Genomic DNA, 27,030 nt, shown 5'->3' with positions numbered 1-27,030 from the left:
GGACAGGAAAGGAATGGAGGGTTACGGGCTGAGTGCAGGTCGGTGGTACTAGGTGAGAGTAAGCATTCGGCACGGACTAGAAGGGCCGAGATGACCTGTTTCCGTGCTGTAATTGTTATATGGTTATATCCTGGTGAAGAGTCTTGGCCCGAAACGTCAACTGTCCTGACCTGCTAATTTCCTCCAGCATTTTGTGTGTGTTGCTTGGGTTTCCAGCATCTGCAGATTTTCCTCACGTTTATGACTGTGAGTATATCATTTGATTAGGCATCCTTGTTTGCTTAACTAATTAATTACGGGTTATATGTAAATGTCCGTGAATGGTGACGTCATCACGTCACACGTGCGCACCTCGCTAAAGTAACAACAAGACTAAGGCACGCATTCCTGGCTTCGTGTTTTTGCTTTCAATTAGTGTAATGGTTTGGAGTTACAAGTGGGACTGTTCGATGAGCACATGAGTGTGCAGGCAATAGGTGGACGTGTTTAATTTGGCATCATGTTTGACGTGCTGAAGGGCCTGGGTTCAGTTCTGTACCGCTCACGTTCACTGTATCCACGTTTGGTCCAAGCCTGAGGAGGCATTGGTAAACTTACTGTGGCCTGATGATTTTGTAAAGCTTCATGTATCCATAGTAACACCAACAAAATGCAAATATATCTTGGAACCACGCCAATCTGATAAAACAATACTTCAAAGTGATAAACACCTCATTTAGTACAATACCCAAGAGCAGTTGGATTTCTGCTCTGTCATTGCCGACTAGGTTTATGGGAATCACGTGATTTGGTGACAATCACTTCACACTGTAAGGGACAATGCCAAGTGTGTACTTGTCAACCAATCACGACCACAGAAATAAACAGTCTGGATTGAGACAATTATGGTGAGTAACATTGTAATTCCATTGATTTATGGCATTTAATTTTGCAATTTAGTTTAAGAATAAAGGCACTGCTCTACTTTATTTATATTTATGACTGTGTGGCTAAGCACAGCTCCAACGCTATTGTAACTCCCTGGGTCGCCTCAGGCTCGCTCAGCTCGTTCTCGTCTAGGGGGAGCAGCCTTCGGCCCCGCCAAACTGGGTAATCAGCTGGTGTGGATGCTGTGTGATTTCCCCGCCTCGCCCAAAAACAGACAGTACACCATATGCGATTAAATGAGTACAATTTATAAAGGTTACTATAACTAAGTGATTAATAATGATACAGTATATATGAAGAAGAAATAAAGAAAAGACACCAAACTTATCAAAGTCCAAACCACTTCGTGCACAACCATTGGAGCTCAATTATTTAAGTCTTCTGACCACCATTCGTTCCCCTCCGAACTCCTCGACTCGCAGCTCAGGACCCTCCGAGTGGTCAACCAAGCACACCTAGCTTCATCTCCTCTCCTCGGAGTACCTCCTTGGAGTCCGTTCCTCACCCAGTTTACAGCATCGCGTCCTCTCTCTCTCACCCCGTCATGCCGATCTGCCCAAAAGCCCGCCAACAATAGCTTACAGACTCAGAAGAAAGAACAACATTAATCCCAATTGGTTTACAAAGGAATATAATTCTCGTTATTAGTAAATTTTAACCCAAACAAGCTTCCAGCACTCTCTCGCAACAAAGAAGCATTCCTGCTTTTAACAAAACAAAGAAGCCATTTTGATTACATACACAGTACAAAGAAAAAAGAAGAAACCCCCTTTACACTATATTTAATTTTGCTGACACCATTACTGACAGCTGAATCAAGGGCTGTGACAAATCAGCATATGGAAAGGAGATTGAAATTCTGGCTGAGTGATGTCATAACAACCACCTCTCCCTCAGAGTCAGCAAGACCAAGAAGCTGATTATTGGCTTCAAGAGGAGGAAACCAAGGGTTTATGAGCCAGTCCTCATCAAAGGATCAGAGACGGAGAGGGTCAGCAACTTTAAATTTCTTAGCGTTATCATTTCAGAGGACTTGTCTTGGGCCCGGCAGGCAAGTGCAATTACAAAGAAAGCATGGCAGCACCTCTACTTCCTTAGAAGTTTGCGAAGATTCGTCATGACATCTAAAACAGAATCAGAATCAGGTTTAATATCACTGGCTAATGTCGTGAAATTTGATATGTGGCAGCAGTACATTCTAAAACATAATAATAAAAACTGAACTACAATAAGAAGTGTATATATTAAAAAGTTAATAAGTAATGTAAATAAAAAGTATTGAGGTAGTGATCAATGGGTTCAATGTCCATTCAGAAATCTGGCTGCAGAGGGGAAGAAGCTGTTCCTGAATCATTGAGTGTGAGCCTTCAGACAGCTCCTTGATGGTAGCAATGAGAAGTGGGCATGTCCTGGGTGATGGGGGTCCTTAACGAAGGATGCTGTCTTTTTGAGGCATTGCCCCTTAAAGATGTCCTGGATGCTGGGGCGGTTAGTGCCCATGATGGAGCTGATTGTGTTTACAACCTTCTGCAGCTTATATCGACCCTGTGCAATGCCCCCTCCTCCACCATATCAGATGGTGGTGCAGCCAGTTAGAATGCTCTCCACGGCACATCTGTAGAAATTTGTGAGTGTCTTTGGTGATGTACCAAATCTCCTCAAACTCCTAATGAAATATAGCTACTGTCATGCCTTCTCTGTAACTGCATTGATATGTCAGGCCCAGGATAGATCCTCAGAGATGTAGACACCAGGAACTTGAAATTGCTCATCCTTTCTGCTTCTGATTCCTCAGTGAGGACTGGTTTGTGTTCCCTCGACTTCCCCTTTCTGGTGTTCACAATCAATTTCTCGGCCTTACTAACATTGAGATTAAAGTTCTTGCTGCGACACCACTCATCTAGCTTTATATCTCACTCCAGTACACCTTCAAGTCACCATTTGAAGTTCTGCCAATAGTAGTTGTGTCTTCAGCAAATTTACAAAAGGCATTTGAGCTGTACCTAGCCATACAGTTATTTGTGTAGAGAGAGTAGAACAGAGGGCTAAGCACACATCCTTGAGGTGTGCCAGTGTTGATTATCAGCAAGGTGGAAATATTACTTCTGATTCACACAGACTGGCTTTTCATTGAGAAAGTTATGGATCCAGTTGCAGAGGGAGGTACAGAAGCCCAGGTTTTGCAGCTTTTTGAACAGAACTGCAGCATTAAACACGGAACAGTAGTTAATAAACAACTGCCTGGCATAAGTACTATTACAGTCCAGGTGATCCAAAGCCACATGGAGAGACAATGAGACTGCATCCACTATAGACCTACTGTGGCGGTAGGCAAATTGCAGTGGGTCCAGGTCATTGCTAAGGCAGGAGTTGATTCTAGCCAAAAACCAATCTCTTAAATTGCTTCATCACCATAGGTGTGAGTGCTACTGGATGACAGTCGTTAAGGCAGCTCACCATGTTCTTCTTGAGCATTGGTATGATTGTATGATTGAGGCAGGTGGGAACTTCTGTCAATAGCAATGAGGGATTGAAAATGTCTTTGGTTTGCAAGGGCTTTCAAAGCCTTACCAGGTACCCCAACAGGGGCTTGCCATCTTGTGAGCATTCACCCTCTTGAAAGATGATCTACTGTCGGCCTCTGAGACAGAGTCCCCGGGTGCTCCAGGGATCCTCATAGCTGTAGTTTTATTCTCCCTTTCAGAGCAGGAATAAAAGATATTGAGGTCATCTTGGAGTGAAGATTCACTGTCATTCATGATGTTAGGCTTTGCTTTGTTGGAAGTAATGGCCTGCGAACAGCTGACAAACGTCTATAGATGTGTGGTGGAGACTATATTGACTATTTGTATCACAGCCTGGTATGGAAACACCAAAGCCCTGAAATGGAAAATCCTACCAAAAGTAGTGGATATGGCCCAGTCCGTCAGGTGTAAAGCCCTCCTCTCCACTGAGCACACCTGAGGGAGAGCTGTCGCAGGAAAAGAGCATACATCATCAAGGGCCCCACCAATCAAGTCATGCTTTCTTCTCACTGCTGCCATTGGGAAGAAGCTACAAAAGCCTCAGGACTCATAACACCAGGTTCAGGAACAGTTATTACCCCTCAACCACGAGGCTCTTGAACCAGAGGGGATAACTTCACTCACTCCTTCACAGAACTGTACACACAACCACTGGACTCACTTTCAAGGACTCTTCATCTCATGTTCTTGATATTTATTGCTTATTTATTTTTCTTCTTCTTTTGTTTTCTTTTGCTTGTTTGTCCGACCTGTTGGGTGCACTCTTTCACTGATCCGATTGTGCTGCTTGGATTTGCTCCGCATGACGCAAGAAATTGAATCTTAAGGTTGCATATGGTGGCATAAGTGCACTTCAATAATAACCTTACCTTTAACTTTGAGTTAAAGTTACCACCAGACTAATTTGCTGCCCGATGCACAGGATCGCAAGAGGCTGCAATTGGTTGTATACCCAGCCAGCTCCATCAAAGGCACAACCCTTCTATCATTAACATCGATGTCTCAGGAAAACAGCGTCTATTGTTAAGGACCCTGACTACCTGGGACATGCCCTCTTTTCATTACTACCATCAGAAAGGAGGTAAAGGAGCCTGAAGACCCACACTCACTGATGCAGGAACTGCCTCTTCCCCATCACCATCAGATTTCTGAACATTCCGTAAACCCAGGAACACTTTAAATTCCTCAGTGTTATCATTTCAGAGGATCTGTCCTGGGTCCAGTGTGGAAGTGCCATTACAAAGAAATCACGGCAATTTCTCTACTTTTGTAAAAGTTTGCGAAAATTCTACGTCATCTAAAACTCTGAGAAATTTCTATAGGTACGTGGTGGGGAGTATACTGACTGGATGCATCATGGGCTCGTATGGAAACACGAATGCCTTTGGTTGGAAAAACCTATAAAAAGTCGTGGATACAGCCCAGCCCATTCTGGGCTGCACCATCTGTCCATCCTTCTGCACCACAGAGCCCATCTACAAGGAGTGCTGTCACAGGAAAGCAGTATCCATCATCGAGGACCCCCAGCATCCAGGACCAGCTCTTTTGTCACTGCTGCCATCAGGAAGGAGGTACCACACCACCAGGTTCCGGAGCAAATATTCCCCTTCAAACTTCAGATGTTGAAGCAGAGTAGGTAACTTCACTCACCACAACACTGACCTGTTTCCCCAACCTACCGACTCACTTTCAAGGACTCTTCATCTCATGTTATCAGTATTTCTTGCTTATTCATTTCTTACTTTCTTTATTTGTATTTGTAGCGTTGTCTTTTGCACATTGTTTTTTTTTGTCCCTCTTGTTGTGTTTAGATTTTTAAATTCATTTTGTGGTGGCCTGCAAGATAATGGATCACAGGATTGTCTGTGATGGCATAAATGTACTTGCATCATAAATTTACTTTGAACTTTGAACCACCTCGCTATTTTGCCCTCTATTCGCATTATTTATTTTGTAATGTATAGTAATCTTATGGCTTTACCCATACACTGTACTGCAGATGCAAAACAACAAATTTCACGTCATCTAGGACAGGGGTAACAAGCCCGATTGTAATTCCGTCTTACCCTGCCTTTCAGTTGGAGCTTTCCTCTGTTGGCACTCTCTCCAGTTGTGCCATCCTCCCCCATTCACATGGCACAGTCACCGGCTTGTCTGCATCTCCCACCCATCACCCCCAGGGGGTGTGTTCCTTAGTTCTGTATCTTCGCTTAACCAACCGCTGCAATGACAAAGGGTCTCGGCCCGAAGCATCAGTTCATTCCCCTCCAAAGGTGCTTCCTGACTTGTCGAGTTCCTCCAGCATGTTGTGAATGTTGCTCCACAAAATGTTGCTGCACCTTCAGTGAAATAGAACCAACAGAAAATCTTGGAATTTCTCGGCAGGGGTAGAGACACCAACAGGAATTAATTGCTGGCATCTCCAGGAAATCTCCAATAATTTGTTGTCCTGATGTCAGAAAATCTTGATGATTCAGCCTTTGGCTCATCATGACTAATTCCAACACTCCCTGAAATCACACTCAGTTCCCAAACTCCCTTGAAACAAACCTGGTTCGGCGCAAGTACTTCCCAAAGCATTTGAGAAAACTCAACTTGTGTACGAGGATCTTTGCAAGCTTCTGCAGACACGCTGTAGAAAATATCTTGATGGGCTACATCTCAGCCTCGTACGACAACTTCCCTTGCTCTGGACTGTCAAAGTCAAAGTAAATTTATTATCAAAGTAAAGCATACGCCAGTATATGCTACTTCGAGATTAGTTTTATTGCGGCTATACTTAATAACTCCAGGGACCGTAATAGAATGAATGAAAGGCTGCACCTAATTACAGGAAGGATATTAATAAGGTTGAAAGAGTGCAGAGAAGGTTTACAAAGTGTTGCCGGGACTTGAGAAACTGATTTACAGAGTAAGGTTTAATAGGTTAGGACTTTATTCCCTGGAGCGTAGAAGAATGAGGGGAGATTTGATAAAGGTATATAAAATTATGATGGGTATAGATAGAGTGAATGCAAGCAGGCTCTTTCCACTGAGGCTAGGGGAGAAAAAAAACAGAGGACATGGGTTAAGGGTGAAGACGGAAAAGTTTAAAGGGAACATGGGGGGGCTTCTTCACACAGAGAGTGGTGGGAGTGTAGAATGAGCTGCAGATGAAGTGGTAAATGTGGGCTCACTTTTAACATTTAAGAAAAACTTGGACAGGTACATGGATGAGAGGTGTACGGAGGGATATGGTCCAGGTGCAGGTCAGTGGGACTAGGCAGAAAAATGGTTTGGCATAGCCAAGATGGGCCAAAAGGCCTGTTTCTGCGCTGTAATGTTCTATGGTTCTAAAAGGATGGACAACAACCAAATTGCAAAAGAAAACAAACTGTGCAAATAACAATAATAAATAAATAAACAATATACGTGGAGAACATGTGATGAAGAGTCTTTGAAAGTGAGTCCGTTGGTTGTGGGAACAGTTCAGTGATGGGGTGAGTAAAGTTATCCCCTCTGGTTCAGGAGCCTGATGGTTGAGGGGTAATAACTGTTCTTGAACCTGGTGGTGTGAGCCCTAAGGCTCCTGTACCTTCTTCCTGATGGTAGTAGTGAGAAGAGAGTGACCTGGGTAGTGAGATGACCTGGGTGGTTGGGGACCTTGATGATGGATGCTCCTTTCTTAAGACAACGCTCCATGTAGATGTGCTCAACTGCGGGGAGGGCTTTACCCATGAGGGATGGAGCCGTATCCACTACTTTCCATTCAAGGGCATTGCTGTGTCCAAGAAATGTACTGGTTAGTTGTTGGTCATTGTAAATTGTCCTGTGATTAGGGAAGTGTTAAATAGATGTTTTGCTGGGTGGTGTGGTTTGTTGGACTGGAATGACCTGTTCTGCACTGTGTCTCTAAGTAAATTAAAATAAAGACTGATAAACAACCAATGTGCAAAAATAGGCAAATTATGCAAATAATTTAAAAAGTAAATAAATAATATTGAAAGCTTGAAATGTAAAGTCCTTGAAAGTGAGTAATAGATTGTAGAGTCAGTTCTACGTCGATGAGAGTGAAGTTATCAACACTGGTTGATAACTGATGGTTGTAGGGTAATAACTGTTCCTGAACAGGTGGTGTGGGGCCCGAGGCTCCTGTGCTCCTTTCCCGATGGCAGCAGCAAGACGAGAGCATGGCCTGGAGAGTGAGGGGTCTTTGATGATGGATGCTGCTTTCTTGTGACAGTGCTCCTTGTAAATGTGCTTAAGGGTGAGGAGATCTTTGTCCGTGATGGGCTGGGCTCGCCCACCACTTCTTGTAGACTTCTCTAATACAAAACCTATTGAGAGTGGTAAACACCACTCAGTCTATCACAGGCTCGTCGCTTCCTTCCATCCAGTATGTCTTCCTGGTGCATTGCGTCTAGATGGCTGGCAGTACCTTCAGGGATAGCTGCCACCCTGGCCATCCCCTTTACTGTCTTCTGCCTTTTAGAAGACAAAGGAGCACAAAAATCTGAATAACCCTACTCAAGAACAGCTTCTTCCCCTCTGCTATCAGACTCATGAACCAATCACCTCTCTCACATCCCCATACCGGTGGTGCATCCACACTCTCTGACCCTTATTCTATTTTTTTTCTGCTATTGTCAAAAGCATTTGACAAAGTGAAGCACAATAAGTTATTTGAAATATTACAGAGAACTCTAGATCCAGATTTGAAAGACCTCCTCCTAATCAGAAATCTGTACTGGGAACAAACCCCTACTGTAAGAATAGATGGAGAAGTGAGTCAGTTTACAAAAATCAAGAGAGGCGTTAGACAAGGGTGTGTTTCCTCCCCTGATTTGTTTCATGTGTACAGTGAAACAATTTACAAAAAATAAGAGACATCTTGGGAATCAAAGTTGGCGGTGAAAACATCAATAATTTCAGATATGCGGATGACACTGTGTTAATTGCATTTGATACAGTTTTTGAAGAAAGTGCAAAAATGGGCCTATCTATCAATTGCAAAAAGACAGAATGTACGGTGATATCCAAAAAGAAGGAGAATCCTATCTGCAGGCTGAGAATAAATGGGGAAGGCATAAAACAGGTACAGAAGTTTTGCTACTTAAGAAGCTGGGTGACATCAGATGGCAGATGCAACATGGACATCAAAAGAATAATAGGGATGGCAAAAGACACCTTTACGAGAAAGAAGAGTATACTGCCCAACACTAAACTAGGCATGACAACCCACCTCAGAGTACTGAAACGTTATGTTTATCCAGTTACGTTATATGGCTCAGAATGTTGGACAATATCTAGTGACATGAGGAAACGAATTGAAGCAGCAGAGATATGGTTCTTGAGGAGGATGCAAATAGTATCATGGACGAAACGAAAATCTAACAAGGATGTCATGAACAGAGCAAGCATAAAAAGAGAAATAATGTATGAAATCATGAAAGGTCAATGTAACATTATTGGACATGTGATTAGGAAAGAGGAATTAGAATGCACGGTAATTATGGGAAAGATTGAAGGGAAGAAAGCAAGAGGAAGGCAAAGACAAACGATGATGGAGACAGCAGCCAGAGAACTGGAAATGAATACCAGTGAATTGATCCACTTGACCCGAAACAGGAGTGTGTGGGCCATGGCAGTCAAAATTCAAACTGGGCATGGTACCTGATGATGATGATGATGATGATGATTGTCAATTTAACATTTCTCTTTGCACAATTTCAGATCATATCACAATCTTTTCAGCACTGCATCCATAGCTGTATTTATCATTACCACTTACACAGTTTACTCTGCGAGCTTCACATAAGCGATGAATTATATTGCTCCCTGGTGTACATGACAATAAACTGATCTGACCTGTTTTCATTTCTCACAACACTTTAACCTTGCCTGGAAGATTGGAAAATGTTATTATTTGATGGTGTGAAATCAAAAATATATTAATAGTGAATTGGATCAGGTGCCGTCAGGTAGAAGGTGCAAGAGTCTCAGGACTTGCACCACCAGGTTCAAGAACAGTTTCTACCCCCAACCATCAGGCTGTTGAACTGAATTACACTCACTTTCCCCATCATTGAAATGTCCCTACATCAATGATCTCAGTTTAAGGACTCTTTACCTATCTCATGTTTTTGTTATTTCTTTATATTTGCATTTGCACAGCTTGTTGTCTTCTGCACTCTGGTTGATCTTTCATTGAGCCTGTTACAGTCACTGTTCTCTGGATTTCTGAGTATGCCCGCAAGAAAATGAATTTCAGGGTTGTACAAGGTGATACTATGTACTTTGAAAATAAAATTTACTTTGAACTTTGAGTGTGTGTTGCAGTATAAATAGGATAGAATCAGATAGTCTGGAAAGCCTGCTCATTGGGTACTATTAAAGCCCTGAATTTACAAGATTTTTGTTGTACTGGGAAATAGTGTTCCCTCGAGTTCTGCATAACATTCTCCCAAGGGGTTGTCTACTGGTCGTTCCTCAGTGGCTGCAGAGGCCGATCCGGGGTGCAGTGTGGGCAAGAGTAAGTGGTGGACATGGTCGGCGGTTGGGTCTTTTGGTTGTTCACCTCTCCTTTCACAGCGACACGGCAGAGATCGTTCTCAGGTAATGCAGCACTCGCTTGTGCAGATTTCCCTCAGGTGGATCGAGTCATAGAAAAGTAGAGCACAGAAACAGACTGTTCAGCCCATCCAGTCCATGCCGGACCATTATAAACTGCCCAGTCCCATCAATCTGCACTCGGACCATAGCCCTCCTTACCCCTCCCATCCCATTCTCTTGAACCTTGAAATTGATATCACATCCACCACTTGTGCTGGCAGCTTGTTCCACACTCCCACCACCCTCGGAGTGAAGAAGCTTCCCTTCATATTCCCCTTAAACATTTCAACTCTCACCCAACCTCAGCGGAAAAAAGCCTGCTTGCATTTACCCTTTCCATACCCCTACTTTTAGCAATCCCCTGAATTTAATCCTAGCCTAATCCTGGGACAATTTACAAAGACCAATAACCAACTTTGGAATGTGGGAGGAAATCAGAGCACCAGGAGGAAACCCACACGGTCACGGGAAGAACATACAGACTCCTTGCAGGCAGTGGTGGGAATTGAACCTGGCTGGCCGGTACTGTAAAATGTCCTGCAGACCGCTATGCTAGCGTGGGAATAAAGTTCTAACCTATTCAATCTTTTCTTATAACTCTGGCCGTCCAGTCCCGGTAACATCCTTGTAAAATTTCTCTGTACCCCTTCAGTCTTATTTTCATCTTTTCTGTAGGAAGAGGTGACTTAAACTGCACACAATACTCCAAATGTCATATACAACTTGAACATAACATCCCAGCAGGCGATATCTATTGAGTGCAATGTTGTCTTAGTTTACAGATGTCACATTGAATTCCTTCAGGTTAATTTTGATGTTGGCTTTGAAGTGGTTCCTTGGCCTAACTGGGAAATACCAGTTGTTTCAAGTCCTTTGTCTGCAGGATCTCACACAACCGGGGTTCTGAACTTGTTGGCTGCGATTTGATCAGGTTTTATTGACTGAGCCCTGACATTGGACCAACCTTGAAACTGATCACCTTTCTGAGCTCCATGTAAAGACCAAAGAACAAGAATAGTCATTGATTAGCAGCTACAATCATGTATGCCATGACACAGAGCATTAAGCAGGCCCTTTAACCTATGAAATCTGCACTGATCATGATGACAAATCAAACTTTCTTCAGCTTGCACACAAACCATATAACTCCATTCCCTGCATATTTGTGCCTTTATCTAACAGCCTCTTAAACGTCACTAATGTATTTGCTTCCACCACCACCAGCCTATATAAAAAAAACCTGCCCCACACATCTCCTTTAAACTTTCCCCCATCACCTTAAAAGCCTGATATTTGATACTTCTAGGCTGTCTACCCTATTGGTGCCTCTCATAGTTTTGCTCATTTCCATCATGTCTCCCTCCCCTTGGTCTCCCGATAATCCAAATTTATTGTCAAATGTACAACCTCATGCATGCAAGGGCACCATGGTAACACTACTACACTGGCAGCTGGAAGATGCAGGTTCAATTCCCACCTCTGTTTGTAAGGAGTTTGTACATTCTCCTTGTGATCATATAGGTTTCCTCCGAGTGCTCCGGTTTCCTCCCACAGTCCAAAGACTACCATATGGGGTAGGGTTAGTAATTTGGGAGCATGCTATGTTGGCGATATTTGTGGGCTGCCCAGCACAACCCTCCCTGATTTGATTTGACGCAATCAACACTGTATGTTTCGATGGACATGAGGGGAATCTTTTCTTTATCTTTAAGGTGCAATGAAAATCTTACTTACAGCAGCATTTGGCATCAGATAAATATTCACGAGGTAAATATGTATTAAACATAAATTATGCACAATTTTTACAAGAAAGAATACAACTTGTACAAGAAAAGTCCATGGTAGGGGGAAGTAATCTAAGTGGAGATAGTGTTGCTAAAATGTAGTGATTAGGGTTGTGCTGGTTGGTTCAAGATCTGAAAGTTTGAAGGGAAGTAGCTGCTCCTAAACCTGGTGGTGTGGGACCTCAAGGTTCTGACCTCTTATCCAATGGGACCTGCAAGGTATGGTCCGGATGGTAGAGATCTTTGATGATGGATGTTGCCTCTTTGAGCCAGCACCTCCTCTCGATACTACTGATGGTGAAATATAGGGCAGAATTCTTTACTCTTTGCAGCTTCTGACAATCCTGCACATCTGAATTGCTGTACCAGACCAATCAGGTACATCTGTAGAAAGGTGTTCGCTGACGAGCTGAAACTCCTTAATCTCCGATACCCCTCCATTCCCCACATATTCACATGCCTCTCTGAAAGCCTCTTAAACATCACGGTCATATCTGCGTCCACTATTACCCCTGGCAGCCATTCCAGGCATCCAACACTGTCAGTGTAAAAAAGAAACTTGCCCTCAATACCTCCTTTAAACTTTTCCTCTCTCATCTGAAATGCAAGTCCTCTAATATTTGACATTTTGATCCCAGGTAGATTTCGTCTGCCTTATCTAAGCCTCTCATGATTTTATACACTTCCATCACGTTTCCCTGAGACTTCTAACACTCCTGGGAAACAACCCAAATTTGTCCAACCTCTCCTTATAACTCAAACCCACTAATCCAGGAAGCACCCTGGCAAAACCTCTTTTCCAAAGCCTCCACACCCTTCCTGTAGTGGTTGGCCAGAGTTTCACCGTCGAGGACACAGAGGGATTTATTCATAACAACATTTCAGAATAAATATGATGTCACAGGATCAAAACGCTAACTGGACTGTGGAAGCACCTTCATTACACAGACAACACTGTTCAGGAGGGCAGCATTTCCTCTCCAATAGTGACAATCAGTCTTTCCAGCAACATCACCTGAAATATGACCATTAAAATAAGATGCTTAATATTTTTTTCATCAGCAAAAGAATATTAAGGCCGCAAACAGGTAGATAATTGCACATTAAATCTAAGGATAGTTACATATGTACTAAGGAGCACAAGAAACTGCAGAGGCTGGAATCTGGAGCAACAAACATTCTGCCGGAGGAACTCAACGGCTCAAGCAGCATCTGTGGAGGGAAAAGAACTATCGATGTTTCAGGTTGAAAACCTGCATTAGGACTTTTTCCTTTGCTCCCACAGATGCTGCTCAACCTGCGGAGTTCCTCCAGCGCTTTGCTTTCAATTGGGTCTTACGTTTTGGGGTTACAAAGCATAACATTGAGCACCACGCACAAAATTCAGGAGGAGCTCGGGCAGAATCTATGGAGGGGTAAGAACCGTAGGCATTTCGGGCCAGGATGCTCCATCAGGATCTCAGCCCAAAATGTCACATGTTCATTTCACTCCATAGATCCACCATGGGCACTAGCCCCCCCACCATCAAGGACATCGTCAAAAAACGATGCCTCAAGAAGGCAAAATCTATCATAGAGGACCCTCACCATCCAGGACAGGTTCTCATTGCTACCATCAGGGAGGACGTACAGGGGCATAAAGGCCCACACTCAATGATTTAGGAACTGCTTCTTCCCCTCCACCATCGGACTACAGAATGACCACTACTTTACTACTTCGCTCTCTTTTTGGGCTATTTATTTATTGTAACATACACTAATGTTTTAATGTATTGTTGCCACAGAAGAACAAATTTCATGACATATGTCAGTGACAATAAGCCTGATTCTGATTCTCAGATGCCGAGTGTCACACCTGCTGAGTGTCTCCAGTATTTTCTGCTTGTTGCCACAATTATCTTCCTTGGATTTATTGTGCGAGCCAAAGGGACTGAATTCTCTGAGAATAAGAGTGTCCTGGATGTCCCTGGCACTGCAAACAATAAGTTCATTGCTCAAGTAACAGAAAACGCAGTGTGTCCAGATTTCAACTACCTCTTTGAACCATAGAACACTACAGCACAGTACAGGCCCTTCAGCCCTCCATGTTGTGTTGACCCATATAATCCTTAAAAAAAGTACTAAACCCATACTACCCCATAACCCTCTATTTTTCTTTCATCCATGTGCCTGTCCAAGAGGCTCTTAAATACTCCTAATGTTTTAGCCTCCACCACCATCCCTGGCAAGTCATTCCAGGCACTCACAACCCTCTGTGTAAAAAACTTACCCCTGATGTCTCCCCTAAACTTCCTTCCCTTAATTTTGTACATATGCCCTCTGGTGTTTTCTACTGGTGCCCTGAGAAACAGGTACTGACTATCCACCCTATCTATGCCTCTCATAATCTTGTAGATTATGTCCTGGCCATTACTTTGAAACTTTGCCTCTTTGATTTATACCCCTATGCAATGGGGAAACATTTCTTTCTATTTACCTCACTCAGTTGGAAAACAAAACTAATTTAACCAATTCTCAAACAGTATCTCAATCAATTCCTCACAGAGAGAGCAATGGTACTCCGTGTCCAACACACACAAAATGCTGGAGGAACTCAGCAGGTCAGGCAGCATCTATGGAGGGGAATAAACAGTTGACATTTTGGGCCGAGACCCTTCACCAGGACTGGAAAAGAAAGGGGCCAGAAGCCAGAATAAGAAGGTGGGTCCAGGGGAGGAGTACAAACCGTCTGGTCATAGGTGAGTCCAGGTGAGGGGGAAGGTGGGTCGGTGGGAGAGAGTGCCCATGGTATTACAGGAAAGATACTAGCATGGATTGGCGATTGGCTGACTGTCAGGAGGTAAAAAGTAGGAATAAAGGGGGCTCTTTTTGATTGGTTGAAGGTCACTAGTGGTGTTATGCAGGGGGTGGTATTGGGACCATTTCTTTTCACGCTATACAGTACGTTAACAATTTGGATGATGGAAGTGTATGGTAATGCATTTTTGTAGCAAGAATAAAAATGTAGGCCATTTTCTAAACAGGGAAAAAATTCATAAATCTGAGATGCAAAGAGACTTGGGAGTCCTTGCGCAGGATTCCCTAAAGGTTAACTTGCAAATTGAGTCAGCTGTGAGGAAGGCAAATCATTTTGAGAGGACTAGAATATAACAGCAAGGATAAAATGCCAAGTCTTTATAAGACATTGGTCACACCACACTTGGAACATTGTGAGTAGTTTTGGGCCCTTTATCTAAAAAAAGATATAGTCATAGAGTCATAGAGAAGTACAGCTCAGAAACATGCCCCACAACCTAACTAGTTCAAGGTAAAACCACTTAAACTGCCTAATCCCATCAACCTGCAGCCCTCCATACCCCTACTGTTCACGTACCTATCCAAACTTCTCTTAAACGTTGAAATCAAGCGCACATGTTCCACTTGTGCTGTCAGCTCATTCCACACTCTTTCCACCCTCAGAGTGAAGAAGTTACCCCTCATATTCCTCTTAAACTTTTCACCTTTGACCCTTGACCAATGACCTATGATTGTAGTTCCAACCAACCTCAGTAGAAAAAGCCTGCTTGCATTTCCTCCTTCTATACCTCATAATTTTGTACATTTCCCCTGAATCCTCTGCCTTTTTATTTATTTATTGAGATACAGAGCGGAGTTGGGCTTCTGGCCCTTCGAGTCGTGCTGCCCGGCCCCAGTTTTAATCCTAGCCTAATCATGGGACAATTTATGATGACCAGTTAACCTACCAACCTGTACGTCTTTGGAATGTGGGAGGAAATCAGAGCACCTGGAGGAAACCCACACGGTCACGGGGAGAACGTACAAACTCCTTATGGGCAGTGGCAGGAATTGAACCTGGGTGGCTGGTACGGTAAAACGTTCTGCTGACCACTATGCTACCATGGGAATAAAGTTCTAACCTACTCATTCTTTTCTTATAACTCAGGCCCTCTAGACCTGGCAACATCCTTGTAAAATTTCTCTGTACTCTTTCAACCTTATTTACATCTTTTCCCATATGTAGGTGGCCAAAAGTGCACACAGTACTCCAAGTATAGCCACACTAATGTCTTATACAACTTCAACATAACAACCCATCTCCTGTACTCAGTAAGGAACCAGAGAAAATCTGCAGATGTTGGAAATCCAAGCAACACACACAAAATGATGGAGGAACTCAGCAGGCCAGGCAGAGTCTACGGAAAAGAGTACAGTCGATGTTTTGGGCCGAAACCCTTAGGTAGCTTTTGGCCCAGGACGTTGTCTGTTTACTCCCCTCCATAGATGTTGCCCGGTCTGCTGGTCATCAGGATCCAACAATAATCTTATACAATATACAGGACCTTATCAAATATACTACCAGTATTTTCAAATCATTGTCTGAAACACACTCAGGCCCCTGAGGGGCCCACTGATTCTGGAAATCTGTCATTTTACCCATGGACACTGCGTGCTCCTTCTCCAGGTACACGCAGGGATGGACAAAGAGGGGCTACATTTCACCCATTGGACAAGCAGGCAGGTTACAATTGTCAGGCTGTGTCTAACAACTTTTCCTTTTGACCTCAGGGTAACAATTTCAAAGTAAATTTATTATCAAAGTACATATAAGTTACCATATACAGAGGATTCCAGTGAATTTGACCATTGGTTAATCCGGGCAGCCATTTATTTCAGACAATTCTTAAAGAACAAGAACAAATCAAGAGAATGCCTAGGATTCCTTTTGTTTATTTGGGATACCGTACCGCTTTATTGGGGCAGGAGACTGTTACCAGACAGTTTTCTAGCTAGTGTCCGGTGAGTGCATGTCGTGTGGCCATTAGATACCTCATTGTGCTTAGAGTGAACAGTTTTTAAATAGCATCACTTGCTTTTTAGTGTTCAAAAAGCAGTAATTTTTGTGACTGATAGTTGGCAAGTAATAAACAGTAAGACAATTCAAAACTGTTTTACTCACTGTGGTTTCAATCATTCAGGCTTGGAGTTTCCAGAAATGGCTGAGACTGAAAATGAAACTATTTCACTACTTCAACAAGTTAGGGACTATGAAGAATTTGAATATATCGGTAATCATCTTGAATGTTGGAAATAAAGAGATGATTTGGGTGATGCAATTGTTGAAAGCATAGTTTGATGGCAGTCCATTATTTGCACTATTGTGTTGAATTTGTTAGTTTACAGTCAATCAAAACAACATAGCACCATATACTGGAGGAATTCCTCCATCGATAACTATTAGGAACTAATACACAGTTTTACAGTGCTGTAGTTTTGGCAGTGTTCTAATTCATTCTGTATTTCATTTATATACATAATTAGTTACTCAGTTAAACATTAGTTTTTTATAATATAGTTTAACTATTTCCATGATACTTCGGCTAAAAGGAGCAGCCACTTGATTGAGCCAAAATGTACTGGTCCTGAAGTGTCCCAATTAACTAGAATTCACTGTAATACCCTGAGGTTTATTTTCTTGCAGGCATTCATCGTAGAACAAAGAAATACAATGGAATAAATGAAAAGCTACACAAAGACTGACAAACAAACAATTGTGCAAAAGATCACAAACTGCGCAAATATGAAATAAATAACACACAAAATGCTGGAGGAACTCAGCAGACCAGGCAGCATCTATGGAAAAGAGTACAGTCAATTCTTTGGTGCGAAACCTCAACTGTACTCTTTTCCTAGATGCTACCTGGCCTGCTGAGTTCTTCCAGCAATTTGTGTGTGTTGCTGGGATTTCCAGCATCTTCAGATTTTCTCTTGTTTGTGAATACACACACACACACACACACACACACACACAAAAATTTTCCAGATCACGAATCCAAAACCAGTTTCATTTCTGAGATGGACTACAATACTCTTCCATCGTTGTTTTATGTTCAGATACCAGCAGGAACACAGGCCTTCCAGTTGGCAACAGGATTAAACTGGTTTATTTTATGGCACCTGTCCAAAAGTCAAGACTGGCTGCCTTTGTGCGTCACAGTATCTTGATCTTATCTGCTTAGCCATGGGTGATTGCGAGTCTGAGTGAGGCTGATTCAGAAAATGCCAATGGAGGGTGGATATGATAATAATGGTTATCAATGGATTAGGCTCTCCAGTGACCTCAGCAGCATGGTACTGAGGGGAGACTGCACTACACAGAACACTACAGCACAGTACAGGCCCTTCAGTCCACAATGTTGTGCTGACCCTTTAACCTACACTAGGATCAATCTAACTCTTCCCCAAATGCCTTCTCAGGTGATTCTGAAAGAGAGCCATAGAGCACTACAGCACAGAAACAGGCTCTTCAACCCATCTAGTCCATGCTGACCTGATCTTCGGTCTAGTCCCATCTCCCTGCACCTGGATCATATCCTTCCCATCCAAACTTCACTGAAATGTTACAACTGAACCTGCACCTTCCACTTCCACTGGCAGCTCATTCCACACTCACGTCACCCTCTGAGCGAAGAAGTTCTCCCTTAGATATTCCCTTAAATATTCCCTTAAATATTTCACCTTCCACCCTTAACCTATGACATCCAGTTACTGAAAATTTGGTGAACAATTATACACGTACAGGTGATTATATAAAAGTTATAGACATACAGTATAATCAAGATAGAAAGTTAAACTGAAAGAAGAGTAACAAGTTTATACTCCAATTAAACAACTTCCTGTCTCACCCAACCTGAGGGCAGGGAAGTGCCTGAAAACAAAAATACCCATGGTAGTCATGCTGAAAGTAACAGTCATTATATGCCCTTTATGTTTAATATACAGCTTTGATCACCTACTTACAGGAAAGACATCCATACAATTAAAAGAGTGCTGAGAAAATTTATAAGGATACTGCTGGGACTTGAGGACCTGAATTATAGGGAAAGGTTGGATAGGTTAGGACTTTATTCCCTGGAGTGTAGGGGAATGAGGGGGGATTTTATAGAGGTATATAAGATTATGAAAGGATATATATTAGAGGGTAAATGCAAGCAGGCTTTTTCGAGTGAGGTTGGGTGAGACTCGAACTAGAGGTCATAGGTTAAGGGTGAAAGGTGAAATATAACAGCAGAACCTACAGGGGAGCTTCTTCACACAGAGGTGGGTGGAAGTGTGAAACGAGCTGCCAGTGGAAGTGGTGGATGTAGGTTTGGTTGCAACTTTTAAGAGAAGTTTGCATAAGTACATGGATGTTAGGGGTCTGGGGGGGGGGGGCAGGGTTGTGATCCAGGTGCTAGGAACTAGGCAGAATAACAGTTCAGCACTAGATGGGCATAAAGGACTGATTTGTGCTGTGGTGCTCTATGATTCTACTTATGGAAGCTGTTCACAGGTTGGGTTTATTGCCATCTGAACAAGTGCGTTGTATGAAAAGGTGCGATGAAAAACTTAACCTGAAGCAGCGTCACAGGCACACGGCACCAGGGACACGTCATTCACAAGAAAACATACATTAAAACACAATTATACAAGCCAGAACAAAATTAAAACAAAAACAAGGCAAAGTCCATTGCAAAATATTGATGTTAGTTTATTATTGCCACATTTACTGAGATACAGCCAAAAGCTTGTCTTGCGTACTTTCTGTACAGATCAGATTATTACACAGTGCATTCAGAAAGAACAAGGGAAAAGAGTAGCAATGTGAAATAAAATGTAAAAGCTACCTAAGACGTACAATGCAGGTAAACAATAAAGTGTAAATTACAACAGGGAAGACTCCAAGGCCAAGAGCACATCTTATTGTACAAAACGCCCCGTGAAGAACCTTATAACAGTGGGATAGAAGCTGTCCTTGAGCCCGGCTTTACATGCTTTCAGGTTTATGTACCTTCTGCTGAGTGGATAGGTGAGACGAGACAATGTCTGGCTGGGTGATGTATATACCTAATAATGCTGGCTGCTTTACTGAGGCAGTGAGAAGTATAGATAGGGTCCATGGAATGGAGGCTGCTTTCTATGATGTGCTAAGCTGTGTCCACAACTCTCTGCAGTTTCTTGTGTATGTGGGCAGAGCAGTAGGCATACCAAGTGCAATGCATTTAGATAGAGAGTTTTCAGCAATAAGAGAGCATGGCCTGTACAATAGAGATCTTCGATTATAGGTGCAACCTTCTTTTTGAAGGCATATGCAGCAGCTCATTAGCACAAGAGATTCTGCAGATGCTGGAAATCCAGACCAAAGCACACAAAGTGCTGGAAGAAATCTGTAGGTCAGTCAGTATCTATGAAGAGTCAGTGTTTTGTGCCACGACCTTTCATCAGGACTGGAAAGGAAGGGGAAGAAGCCAGAACGAGAAGGTAAGGGTAGGAGGGGAAGGAGTCCAAGCTGGCAGGTGATAAGTGAAACCAGGTGAGGAAGACTCTGAGTGGGTCAGGAGGAGGGATGAAGTGAGAAGTTGGGAGGTGATAGGAGGAGAAAGAATCTGATGGGAGAGGAGAGTGGACCATGGGAGAAAGGGGAAGAGGAGATGATGAGTTTGCTCAATGCCCAGGTCAAGTCTCTAATCTACAAACACAAGAGATTCTGCAGATGCTAGAAATCTAGAGTAACACACACAAAAAGCCGGAGGAGTCACTCTCAGTATGGGAGGAGCAGCACCTCACAATCCATCTAGGTAACCTCCAACCTGACAGCATGAACATTGATTTATCTAATTTATTGTCATTTCTCTCCCCTCCCCCTCCTCTCATTTCCCATTCTGGGTCCCATCTTACCCTTTTTCTCACCAATCCATCACTTCTCTCTGGTATTCTCCTTCCATTTCTCCCGTGGACACATCCCCTCACCTATCAGATTCCTTCTTCTTCTTTACCTCGTCCACCTATCATCTCCCAGCTTCTTACTTCATTACAACCCCCCCCCCCCCCACCATCACGTACCTTCTCCTTCACCTAGTCTTACTCATCTCCTGCCCCCTCTTTCCCGCTTCTTCTCACTCACTCCACTTTCGGAGCCCCCAAGGTTCCTCAACCCAGAGCGGGAGCGTCCAACACAAGGTGGTGCTGTTTCAGCCTCCAAGCGCACAAGCTCCCCAGGAAAACGTGGAAGTTCTCTTTTATTTTCAAAGGTATTGAAGGTGGTCATGTACTCTGGATGAGAAAGAAATAAACACGCCAACGGGTGGACTTGCATTGATCCGCGCACATCCTGCCCAAGCCAGCACAAACGCACCCAAAGATGATATCATCTCTAATTTAGGTTTAAGGAGTGCATTTTGCCTGGAGCATTTGAAGGAGGCACCGCCCATGCAGGTCCGTGGAGAGACTGCGGGCTCAGTCGTGCGTTTGTATGTGTATGTGTTTACAAACATTTCTCCTTCTGAGCGCGTCCTGTGGGACAGGAGAACAAACGGAGACCTAGACGCGGTGATCAAACAGTGCCTGGAAATGAGAGGTCGTCCCACCGGGCGAATTAATCAGTAACTCGCCGAGGGAGGGCTCTCAGCCCGAAGAACGACTTCTGGCTACATCTCCGAGAGAACCGGCTCGCTTCTGGTGCGCAGAGGGAATTGTCGCCAGTTTGCTTCAGGTACGTCAGTGAGAATTCTTTAAGGTGCGGGGAGGGTTCGATTTTTAAGTCTTATTCTTATCCTGGGCCGTAAACTTCTAACCTTACATGCGTTGATGTATGTGAAATGTGGAATTAAGTTAGCATTTCATATTTTCTGTAGAATTTGTTGTACACATGTTCCCCCGTGTAATACGGAGCCAAGGTGTGTGTTGATTCGATTGGTCTTTAAACTTACAATTGGACACTACGCTGGAGGAATTGGAGAGGAATGTAGAGTCGATGTTTCGGGTGGAGACCATTTATCAGGAAGTCAGCAGGTCGAACGGTGGGGGTTTGATGAAGGGTCTCGGCCCGAAACGTCGACTGCTCTTGCCCTCCTAGATGCTGTCCTACCCGCTGAGTCCCACTAGCATTTTATTTGGCGTTCTTGTTTTCAAGGTGTACGGAATCTCTTTGTGCCCCTGCTTCGGCACAGCCGTTTTCTAGTCGTGAGTTAATCGCGAGTCAGCACGGGTTATTATGGAAACTCATTAAAAGATTAACGCTCCTAAGCCTGCACCGCCAAACGTTGTTCGGACGGCGGTAACACCGCCAGCAATTCAGGTGTGTCCTGGCAGAGGATGTGGCACGGCGGCAGAGTGCTTTGGGCTCGATTTAACCCGCGAGTGCTGGACGAATCGTCTCGGGGAGCGGTGCTGGTCTACTATACCTGAATTTTCGCTGGAAGTTGCTGATGCAGATCACTTCCCGGCCATTAGTTTTGTGTCTCTCAATGAGCGTCTCAGGGTTGTCGATACCTTTTGCTTCGATTTCAGATTCCCAGTATCTATACAGAATTGTGTAGTATATTAGTGAACTGGGTATTAAGGTAAAGATTTAATATCATTATCTCCATTGCTGTCGGGACTACATGTCATCTCCGAAGCTTTTCTGTAGTTATCTAGATTCTCAACGAAACTGATTAAGATGTAATACCCGAACGGTCCGAGTACAACATCCGCTAAATGCTCTTTCCTGTTCTCCTTGTTCTGTTGATAGTTATTCGGTCTCTTTGTATGGTCACGTTTAGTTTGATTGCGCGTGTTCTACTAACTGTAGATTGCTCATGGCTGTTTGCACGATGTCTTGTAAATTGTTGGTTGCTGTTGTGTTGTCTGTTACGGTATTGTCAGGTGTTTCACATTCGAACCACATTCAATTCTGCTATGTTTTGCACACTGGCGATAAAAATGATTGTGTGATATGATTTGGCTTTCTTTGTCGCTGGTACATCGAAACTTGCAGTGAAATGCGTCGTTTGTGTTAACGCTCTGGGGATGTCCCGTCGCCACGCTTCCAGCGCGGACGGAGCACGCCCCCAACTCACCAACCCTACCCCGCTCGTCTTCGGAGTGTGTGTGGGGGGACGGGAACGTCCAGAGCAAACCCACACGGTCACAGGGAGAACCAGCAAGCTCATTACAGACAGCGGCCGGAGTTGAACCCCGATTCCCAGCGCTATGAAGCATTACAGTAACTGTCCCTGTTAGAACACAGCAAAGGAACAGGCCCTTCAACCCACAAATGTCCGTGTCAAGCTTCAGCCCTGTAACTTATCCCCCTAACACCCCCCTCCCCAGCTTCTCACTATATTCCCCCCTTCCCTCCCCCCTCAATTGGTCTGATGTTTGGTCTGAATGACACCCCAGTCTCTTGACCTTGTCTGCATGCTTCTATGCATTGAGTTGCTAAGTTACTTGCACAGCCCAGCAAGTAGCCCCTAGGTAAACTGAAAATGCCAGAAAAAACGCACCAAAAGAACATTGGAACAGAAGTTGTTCATTTGTCACATCTGTCCACCCCACCATTTGATCACTTCTCACACGCCTGCTCTTGCCCCCATCCTAGTGTCACCCTACCAGGAATAGGGTTCCTCTGGTCCTCATCTATCACCTTGTCAGCCTCTGCATCCAGCACATAATTCTCCAAAATTTCTGCCATCTCCAACAGGATCCCACCACCAAGCACATCTCCCCCCCCCCCCTCCTGCTTTCCGCAGGGATCGCTCTCATTCCCATTCGTCCCTCCCAACTGATCTCCCTCCTGGCACTTATCCTTGCAAGCGGAATTAAGTGCCGCACCTGCCCCTACACCACCTCCCTCAGTAGCATTCAGGGCCCTAAACAGGCCTTCCAGGTGAGGCAACACTTCACCTGTGAGTCTGTTGGGGTCATCGATTGTGTTCAGTGCTCCTGGTGTGGCTCCTGTCTATCGGTGATACCTGACATAGTTTGGGAAACCGCTTTGCCAAGTACCTATGCTCTGTCAGCCAGAAAAAAAATGTGATCTCCCAGTAAGCCACCCATTTTAGTTCCACTTCCAATTCCCATTCCAATACGTCTATCTGTGGCCTCCTCTACTGTTGTGATGAGGCCACACTTGCATTGAAGGAGCAACACCTTATATTCCATCTGGGTAGCCTCTAACCTAATGGCAGGAACATCGATTCCTCAAACTTCCAGTAATGCTTGCCCCCCCCCCCATTTCCCATTTCCCTCCTCACCGTATCTCCTTGCCCGCCCATCACCTCCCTCTGGTGCTCCTCTTCCCCCCTCCCTTTCTTTCTTCCATGGCTTGTCTCTTTCACCAATCGACTTCCCAGCTCTTTACTTTGACCCTCCCCTTCCCCCCCATCTTTTAAATCTACTCAGCTTTTTTTTCCCCCCAGTCCTGCCGAAAGGTCTTGGCCCGAAACGTCAACTTTTTCCATGGATGTTGCCTGGCCTGATGAGTTCCTGTGTGCGTTGCTCAGATTTTCTCTTGTTTGTGATTGGGTCACGGTTGATTTCTTCTCCCTCTCAACCCCTGTATTGTGTCATTTCCACATGTGCCAACTAACCATGTTGGTTTTGTTGCCATACCTTATGAGGTCACATCTTGCTGTGACATCCTGCATTTATGGCATTGAGAAATGGTGATTCATAGTGATGTGTCATACTCTGACTGTACTGACTTGATCTGTTAACTATTTAAGGTGTGTTCTGTTAACAGGACTTGTCAGGTTCAGAGCATGCTATTAATAATAGATTACTGTAAGTGATTTAATATAAATCCACCCATCGAGAGTTCTGTCTTGAGCCCTCTGGAACGAAACTATGTCTCATTGGTGAGGCACAGTACAAGCATTTTACTGCCTGGGCTGCAGTGCAGAACTCCTTACACAGTCAGTGGGTGTGGCGATTGGGCTTTTGCTTTGCTGGCTTAGGGAGGAGGGAAAATTGAGCTTTGCTGGTTTGGACTCCAGCCTTCGAGGCAGGAGTTTGTAGGTACCATTCTGACTGCAGACTCTGCAGTCTCGCTCAAGGATGCGGCTCAGATTTAGTTTTCTTTCAGGCTTGCAGGGTTGTTTTTTTGGGACAGAGGGGAGTTGGGGGTCAGGTTTTGGTCATGGACAGTGATGTGGGGAGTAGGGAGGCCAGGCTGGAGTCTGGGCTTCTGCTCCAAGATTGAAGACCAGCAACAACGTGGATGAATGTCAGGGTGACAAGTGCGGTGGATGAAGATTAGCAAGGTTGAGAGTTGGTCCCTCCCAGGTCAGTAATTCCCCCCTCCCCGGGGGCAGGAGACGTGAGGGCCGGTGACCACCCCTTGGAATGCAAGTCAGCGAGTCCGGAGGTCGAAGCCTGGAGCTTGGGATCCTGTCACTGGTGAGTCTGGCGTTGGAGGCCTGGATTTCAGGGTCACATCATCAAGTCCTGAGGTCAATACTGCAGATCGAAGCCTGAAAGTGAATCAGGAGTCCTGGAAGTGAGACCAGTGAGGTGCCTGAATCCGTGGGTCTGCGAGTCCACTGGGAAAGTCAGAGGCCTGATGTCTGCAAGTCCACTGTAGGACTGAGGATTGTCCCTGTCCATGGGTGGATGGGAGGGAAGGAAAGGGGCTGGTTCTGCTGATCACTGTGGCCATACTATGTATGGCAACGTTTGCGGGCCACTCCCAGCACATCCTTGGGCTTTATTGGCTGCTAACGCAAATGGCACATTTCACTATGTTTCGATATACGTGTAATAAATAAGTCTAAATCTGACTGTGCAGGATATACAGGAATGTGGGTCAGGCAGTACCTTTGGAGTGAAATGGATCATTGGCAATTTGAGTTGAGAGCCTTCAACTGGACTGAGGTAGTTGAGGGGAGATGACATCCTTAATTCTGCCTTACCCGAACCATTTCCCCCTCTGGCTACTACTGTCAATTGTGGGTGTGGGAGTCCTGGGTTACGTGCCACGTGTTTGGGAGCAGTTGTTATCCCTCAGCCATTGGGACTAGCTTCCCTCGCCTGCATGCTGGACTGACTCCGTGGCCCATAGGTTCACTTCTGGGCACTTTGTAATTCACCTTCCCTGTATTACTTGTTTTCATTTTTTGCTATACCTGCATGATTTGACCTCTTTTGCATGTTGAATGTGTGACAGTCTTTGAGTGTGGCTTTTGATGGATTCTATTGTGTTCCTTTGTTTTGTGGTTGCCTGCAAGAAGTTGAATCTCAAGGTTGTTTATGCCGTACATACCTTAATAATAAGTTTACTTTGAACTTTGAATTTTATCTTTCAGTCTTGATGAAGGGTGTCAATCTGAAGTATTGACCTGTCCCTTTCCTTCTACAGATGCCTCTTGACCTGCAGAACTTCAGACTTCTTTTTGCACCATTTTCCAGCAGTTGTAGTCTGCTGTGCCATTGTATTTTATTTAGAGATATTGCCCAGTTAGAGTGGACATGGGTAGGGTGTTTTCAGTAGTGGGGGAGTCGAGAACCAGAGGGCAGAACCTCAGAATGCAAGAGTGTTGCTTTAGAACAGAAATAAGGAGGAATTTCTTTAGCTAGCATGTGGAGAATCTGGAATTCATTGCCACAGATGGCTATGGAGGCCCAACTGATTGGGTGCACTTAAAGTGGAGGTTGATAGGTTGTTGTTTAGTGAGGGAGTCGAAGGTTATGGGGAGAAGACAGGAGAATGGGGTTGAGAGGGATAATAAATAAGCCATGATTGAATAGTGGAACAAACTTGCTGGGCCAAATGGCCTAATTCTGCTCCAATTTTCTTCTATTTTGCTACAGCAGAGTAACCTGCCTAACAAGTCACATCTCCCAGTTACACCTATGAGACCAATTAACCTACTAACCTCCACATCTTTGGAATGTGGGAGAAAACTGGAACTGCAAACCCACACGGTCATGGGGGGGGAGTGGGGGGTGTGGAGAATGTACAAACTCCTTACAGGCATCAGTGGGAATTGAACCCTAATTGCGGGTGCTGTAATAGTGTTATGTTAACTGCTACGTTACCATGCCACCCAGAGTGTAGTGCAGAAGCCAGATGCTTCATGCTCTCGAGCTTTTATATTTTCTGCCCGAATGGAGTGAGAGGCGGTTGTTTATGTTGACTGTTTTCTAGAGGCACTTGAAAGCAGGGGAGGCTGCTTTGTGTGACAGACTGGGCTGTGTCCACTTCTCTCTGCAGTTTCTGGCTGGCTGAACTCCTCCAGCAGCTAAATTTCTGCTGAGATTCCAGTGTCTGCCGTCTCTTCTATCTCTGGCAGTGCATGTTACAAACAGTGAACGTGGTGTGGTTTACTTTGTCCCACAAATGCACTGTCGGAGCAAGGTGCCTGGGCTTCTCTCCCGTATTCAGTGGGATCTCAATTCTGTGGAGC

At 44.3% G+C, this 27,030-nt stretch overlaps 1 protein-coding gene and 1 long non-coding RNA gene across 4 annotated transcripts in view; one reads left to right on the top strand and one right to left on the bottom strand.

The window, feature by feature from the left end:
* Positions 1 to 1,187: 1,187 nt before the first annotated feature.
* LOC132403715 (uncharacterized) lies at positions 1,188 to 23,844 on the bottom strand. Its single transcript, XR_009515324.1, has 3 exons — positions 22,314 to 23,844; positions 22,048 to 22,164; positions 1,188 to 2,051 (listed from the first exon to the last, which is right to left on the bottom strand). It is a non-coding gene; the product is annotated as an uncharacterized LOC132403715 (long non-coding RNA).
* The window catches only part of LOC132403709 (proline and serine-rich protein 2-like), a 50,799-nt gene continuing 44,537 nt past the window's right edge, over positions 20,769 to 27,030 (top strand). The window contains exon 1 of one of the 3 annotated variants that reach the window (XM_059987306.1): positions 20,769 to 21,356. The gene's annotated coding sequence lies outside the window, so the exon portion shown is untranslated. Of the gene's footprint in view, positions 21,357 to 21,631; positions 21,942 to 21,991; positions 22,207 to 27,030 lie in introns of those variants that run through there. The other 2 variants (XM_059987309.1, XM_059987307.1) reach the window with 2 other exon arrangements.

The sequence above is a fragment of the Hypanus sabinus genome, chromosome 13 (assembly GCF_030144855.1).
Source record: "Hypanus sabinus isolate sHypSab1 chromosome 13, sHypSab1.hap1, whole genome shotgun sequence".
Lineage (NCBI taxonomy): Eukaryota > Metazoa > Chordata > Chondrichthyes > Myliobatiformes > Dasyatidae > Hypanus > Hypanus sabinus.
Note: the sequence above shows the minus strand (reverse complement) of the source record. Positions and strands in the feature narration are given on the sequence as shown.